The sequence below is a fragment of the Balaenoptera borealis genome (assembly GCF_965194805.1).
Source record: "Balaenoptera borealis genome assembly, chromosome: 17".
NCBI lineage: Eukaryota > Metazoa > Chordata > Mammalia > Artiodactyla > Balaenopteridae > Balaenoptera > Balaenoptera borealis.
This window is the reverse complement of record NC_138876.1, coordinates 56,234,805-56,241,152: the sequence shown is the minus strand read 5'-3', so window position 1 is coordinate 56,241,152 and position 6,348 is coordinate 56,234,805. Positions and strand designations below refer to the sequence as shown.

Sequence of the window (6,348 nt, the reverse complement as noted above, 5' to 3'; positions counted from 1 at the left end):
GATCAGGGGCAGAAACCTGTGAACTGCAGAACTGTGTCAATTTCTCATTCTCAAACATAGCGATGCCAATTAATTCCACACAACCCAGATTCAAAGCAGCACAGGAAAACGGTCCTGATATTAGTATTGCACAAAAATGAAGAAAAATAGATGTGTTCAAGCTCCCAGAAAACTGATTCTTTAACAGGAAGCAATAGAAGAATCCCACTGCATCCAGCGATTGGCTGATGGAATCTTTGTTCAAGCGATAGGCATCCTAACCAGATGCTAGGTGGAGTAATCCCTCTCTCACCCTCACCTTCACAATCCACAGCTCAGCCACCTGGGCTCTCGCGGGCTGCGCCGTCGCCTCACTCCCGGTGCACGTCTCCCCCTCTCGACCGCCAAGTGCTCACTCTCTCCCAGGGAGCACTTACACAATGGACTCACTTGTTTCCCTGGCACCTCTCCTTTGACTTCCAGCCCCAGCCCACAACTTGGGGAAGAGTCTGGCAGGAGCCTCTTGCCATGGATCAGGGACCTTCCAGAGGAGCTTGGAAGCACGCGCGCCCACGCAGACAAAACAAACAATGCCTGGTCCAAGAATGAATAAATTAACGACACCCCCGCCCCCGCCCATCGCTTTGCAACCTGAAGAAAGAAACCCCGGACCAGGTTGCCTAAATGAGAGATTTTGTTTTGTCTTACAAACTGCAAACATTCCTGTCTGACGACGGCAAAAGAGATGCTGTGGGTTCTGTTGGCAATAAAGATTGACGGTGGCTTTGCCCGTGACAACGCCCCCCGTAGCGCGCTGAGCCAGGTTCCCTGAGAACCGCTAGGGGGAAGCGCAGATCTAGGGGGAGGTAATGGCAGAGGCCAAGGTAGTTTAGCAGGGATGAGAAATGGGAAATCAGGGGGGAAAAAAAGACTGAGTTCAGTTGGGCTTTAATAGTGAAACTTCGGGAGAGAAAGGGATGGGATCTCTCCCCAGGTAACTACGCTGAGATGAAAAATAGATGAATACACAAGGAAGTGGCAAGCAACAACAAGTTCGAGGTGAGCAGCAAGTTGTTCACTTCCTCCCAGGCGTTTGATCAGCATCCCCCGAGCTGCCCCAGAACACGCGCTCCCCATCGGAGGCGGCGGCCGCGGCAGCAGCCTCAGCAGTAGCAGCAGCAACAGCAGCAGTACCAGCGGCAGCTGCGCGCCTCCAGCCCAGCCCCGCTCGGCTCCCCCTCTCGCCGGCGTCCTGCCTGTCTTGCGTGTGCTTGTGCGTGTGCTCAGCCTCAGCGTGAGGGGCACCTGCTCGTCTGGGCTCACAGCGGAGGCAGCCTCGCCGGGAGCTGCAGCTGCTGCCGCCCCTGGTGCTGCCGCTCGCAGGCGCCGGGCTCCCCGCCGCCGCCGCCGCCGCCGCCGCCGCCTCGTCTGCTGGAGTTGGGCTCCGTGGGGCTTCCCCCCTCGCAGCCTCGGTCCTTCCTGGCTGCCTGCAAGTCAGCCTGGCTGCGAGTCACGTGTCAGTGCCTGAGGCAGAGACTGAGAGAAAAAAACGCGCTTCATTCCTTCTTCCACCGCCATACTGTATTTTATCCTAAATCTCATTTTTATTCCAACATTTTACTCCCTCTCGGTGAGTACCTTCTCAGTGGCATTCTTGTCCTATTCTTTTTTTTTTTTTTTGTCCCTTTTTTGTTTTTTGTTTTTCTTCTTTTTTTTCCACTTCTTTGATTACTGTTTATATTTGGGAAAGCTGGAGGAGCATGGTTTTGAGCCTTTTCCTGAATCCAAGTTTTTCTAGCATGCGATGGTTCTGTAGACAAGGCGCTGTGTCTGGGAGTCCGCGGCGACTGTGCCCGCTGGGAGCGACTCCCAAGTCCAGCAAGATATGCAACTGGTTTGAAGGAAAAAGCGATGTGAAGTATGGTGCCTATTTTTTTTTTCCTTTGTAAAAATAAAAAGCATGTTTCTCTTTTTTTGGCATACTCTTTTTCTGATAAGATTTTTTTATAGGTGGGATTTTACGGCAGTGTTTACAAGTTTGTGGTTTTGCAATACTGGTACAAACCACTGAGCAAAGACATGAATTTTCTATTTTTGTGCCCTTTTTGGAAGCCGGGGAGAACAAATTCGTTTTTTTTTTCCCTCCTGTTTTTGATACCCATTGATAACATGAAACTTTTCTTGCAGCTGGTTACTGGGATTATTTTTAAGCGAATACTTTTTTCCTCCTTTAAATTAACTATGACTTTTGCACATCTGACTTTTTTTAAAAACCGAGATAATTTTATGAAAGATATCCTGATATCTATATCTATATTATCCTTTCTTCCTCCCCCTCCCCTCCCCGTAAATCAATTTTCAAATGATGGCAGTGGAAGGTTTTTCTGGAAAAAAAAAAAAAAAATGAAGTGCGGTTTGGTTTCCTTGTCAACGGAGGATGAAGTGAACAGCTGAGCAGCTCGCAGAGAGCAGGTACTTGGTCCCTTTGGAGGCGTTTCCCGGGTTTGTAATGGCAACACTGGTCCTGGCAGAGAAATCTCTGTGTGTGTATGTGCGTGTGTGTGTTTTGTGTGCTTGTGCGCGTGTGTGGGCGCTCGCGGCTCCGGGCAGTGTCCGAGCCCGGGGTGGGGAAAGCCGTGCCGGGAGCTAGGGGAAGCCAAAGTCAGTTCCCGGCCTTGGGCTGGTTTTTGGATGTGCGCAAAATACCGTCCCTCCCTCGGCTGCTCCCAGGTCGTCTCCGCAGCGGGCGGCGTCTTGCGCCCCGGGCGTCGCCGGCCGGGGACGCGGCACCCGGCGGGCCCTGTAAGTTCTCCGAGGGCCACTTGCAGAGCAGCAGGGGCGAGGGTCGAGGATGTGGCTCGGGCCGGCCGGGGCGGCCCCTACGGGCGCCCGGGAGACTGGGGGAGAGAAGCGGCAGGGGCGGCATCTTCCGAAGGGGCTGGCGTCTAGCCACGGGGCCCGGGAGCTCGAGACCTTTCCAGGTCCCTGAGGATGGCAGCAGCCCCCGCAAGCTCAACTCCCGCTCCTCCTGTTTGCATTGAGTAAACAACGCAGTAGGTCTTTCCCAGCCTGTTTTGCTGGTTCCGAAGGGTTTGTCTTTTTAGCGGTGCCGTCTTTGGATTTTTTTCTTTCCCTGTTGTGTTGCTTTGGTTTTAAGTGCCTGGCGCCTTCCAGGGTGGGGGGAGATAGTTACTTTCTGTGATGGTCAGTTGGGTTTAATGTTGAGGACGAAACTGTTAGTTTGCATGAATGAGACTACATCCATAAGGTTGAGTGTTAAAGGGACAATGTGTTTTCCCTCTTTTTAACCACTTCATGGTGGTTACAAAGGTTTTTTCCCCTGAGAACCGGCCACAGGACAGGACTAGGTGTTGGAGATGGTGGTAATAGATTTCGGTGTGTTGATAGCATTGCACAGTACTCAGTGCTGAATGTATTCTATGGAGTTTATGATATTTTTTGATTGTCCTGTTACGTTTCCAGTGTAATCTGGTACTACTTTTTGGAGTAGTTGGTAATAAAAAGCCTTTTTTGTATTTAACACAGTGACAGAATCTCCTGGAAAACTTGATCGCCAAATAAATTTTGTGTTGTCTAGAGGCCATTATTTAAAAGATTTGATTCTGAAGCTTTGTATAATTTGGATTCTGTTAAAATAAATATAAGGCAAGTGAAATAACTTTTACTTCTCAGGTTAAGTTTTCTTCTAGGTTATAAAACTAGGCATAAAAACAAAATCCAATATACAAAAGGGCCCATAACAAACATGTTAATAACATACACTATGGATTTTCAAGCAAATATTTAAGTCTGCAAGCTCAGTTGGTGGAATGAAGTTTTATGCCTGTATTTCTTTACTCTTTATGGTGAAAGAGGAGTGCAAGTGATCATTTATCTGCAGAAGATTAAAATTTATTGCAATATTTAGAAAGCTATATATTTCTAAATTCACAATGCACTCTCTCATTTCAGAGGTCTTTGGAAGTAGCAGTGTGAGTTACTTTTGTACCCAGGGTAGCTTTTCTCTGTTTAGAAATTCCTGTTGCATGTATACACCAGACTTGATATCCTGAAGGGCATAGTTCAAAGATTTGACACAAATATTATGTAACATAGCTGTAAATTTTGATTTTATTGCTGTGGTGAGCACTCAACTAAAAAGCAGTCTTTCATATGGTTTAAACAGCCAGCAAAAACATTTAAAAAGCCCCTTGCAACATTTTGTGTTTTTTAAATCATTTTTATCATAATAATGTATGTAAGTAGATATGCTCATTTATTTAAAAATGCAAGACAATGCATGTGTGTAATATTTCTTTGCAGGGTGTATGCACTGTAAGTCATTTAGTTCTTTTAGGAGAGAGAGACAGTGAGTGAGAAAGAAAAACTTGAGTAATAATACCAGAATTTTCATTAAGAGGAGCACTTGCTTCCCTAAGATGGAGGTAGTTGTGTCTTAAGACTGGTGCAGAATGTAGACGGTACTGTGTGATGTTTCCAAATGAGATTAAAACCATAATGGGGTGGAAGAAGATGTTCATAGGATTTCAAGTGGGAATAGATATTTAGTTGTGCAAATATTCTGTAAATAAAGATCATGTTAAGAACCTTTAGTCATATTAGGTTTTCATTAAATATTGATTGTCCATTATATTACATACTTATGTTAAATTTCTATTATATTGAAATTTTGAAATTTCCTCCTCCATGAATTATATTGGGAATTCCACAACTCGTTAAAAAACTGGTCACCTGGTCTGTGAGTGTTTTGGTTTAAATCTTTGAACGTGGTATACTAGAGTTAGCACCGCCTACTGGTTTCTCATGGAAAAATAATATTGTTCTTAAATTCAGTAAGCAACCCACCCTGATTCTGATGAACTTAATCATGCAAATTACTTTTTACTGCTTACTGAGAGGAAATAAAAAATGTTTCGCTGGGAGAGAGGGTTTGGGGTGAAGGTAGAGGATGAGAGAAGGAAGACATATAAGATTAAATTGGCTTCTGGATGACTAACTGACCTTAAGTATTTTATCATCTGCATGCAACAAAGAAATAGTCACAGATTTTAAACAACCTACTGAATTTGCTAGAACTTTTCTAGGGGATACCAAAATTTGGACATTTTGAAAAATCCTGTATTACTGAATTAACTTTACATTTTCTGTCCCAGTCTTGAACATTGTAGAGAAAAAAAACCCTACCTGGAGTTCTGTCTTGAGTGTTTGGTCTGTCCAAGAGTTTTTAAATGAAGAAATTTTAATCATGAAAAGTAAACATTTAATTATTTCTTATTTTTATCCTTACATGATTATAAGCAAGCAAGTAGCACACTGATTTTTTTCTTAGTGTGCATCAAGCAGCCACACTGTGGTGGTGTTAGATATAAGGGGGAAAAGTTTCAAACACATATTTATAAAGGCACTCTTAATTACAAAAGATATATTGCCTTTTTAAAAAAAGATAGTCGGTTTATTTTCTCTAATTTTTATGAAAGGCTAGTGGTTAAAAGAGCTACCAAATTTGTGCAAACCAATGATGCTATCAGAATGTGAAAATAATGGAATAGAAAAAGAATGCACATACATTTGATATACAAAAAAATTATATTTTCCTAGTTAGAAAAACCGCATGCTATACGGATAATTGTTTCTTAACTAAAACAGTCATTTTTTTAAAGCAGCTAGCAAGAAGTGTGTGGAAAAGCTCCTATATCTGTTACATTCTTGAAAGCATTTGACTAGAGTAAATGCTTTGCTTACTGTTTACAGATATTGTAAGCACTAATTATACAGTGCATCAAATCGAATAAAACTCTACACTGGAAGTAGAAGAGAAGTGAAGTGGGTATTTAAAATTGTTTGCGTGCTAAAAAGGAAATTGAAAATATTTTACTTACAATTTAATTAATTTATTCTCCTCTCTGACTTTTCAAAATTTTATTTTTAAATGATAATTAGCTGTGACTTTAAAAAATACAGCTATTTTCTTCACTTCTTTTATCACATTGCCATTAAGAAAATTCTATTTTGTGTATGAAAAACTGAGGTAATGTTGAAATGTGTTCTTCAAGTTGTTTATGGAGCTCCGGAAAGAAATTAAAAACTAATTTAAAAAATTCCTTACTGGTCTGAAGTTGTTGTTATTATTTTCTAATTGTTTCATTATTATTATCATTTGCTGCTTCTAGTGACATGCATAAATACCTTTAAAATCCTATTTTCATAATTCGGTATGACTTTTTAATAAATTTCGGTAATTGACAGTGGCAACAAACTTTCACATTAGTGACAATGAGAGCAATTAGTTTTACTACATCATGATTTTGAGAACAATAATTATTAAATAAAATTTAAGTAATAGTTTGA

The 6,348-nt window shown here is 42.3% G+C and overlaps 1 protein-coding gene across 2 annotated transcripts in view; it reads left to right on the top strand.

Annotated features, from left to right (window-relative positions):
- Window positions 1-2,369: 2,369 nt before the first annotated feature.
- RALYL (RALY RNA binding protein like) overlaps window positions 2,370-6,348 on the top strand; it is an 877,709-nt gene continuing 873,730 nt past the window's right edge. Inside the window, exon 1 of one of the 2 annotated variants that reach the window (XM_082363574.1) lies at window positions 2,370-2,451. The gene's annotated coding sequence lies outside the window, so the exon portion shown is untranslated. Of the gene's footprint in view, window positions 2,452-2,736; window positions 2,782-6,348 lie in introns of those variants that run through there. The other variant, XM_082363573.1, reaches the window with a different exon arrangement.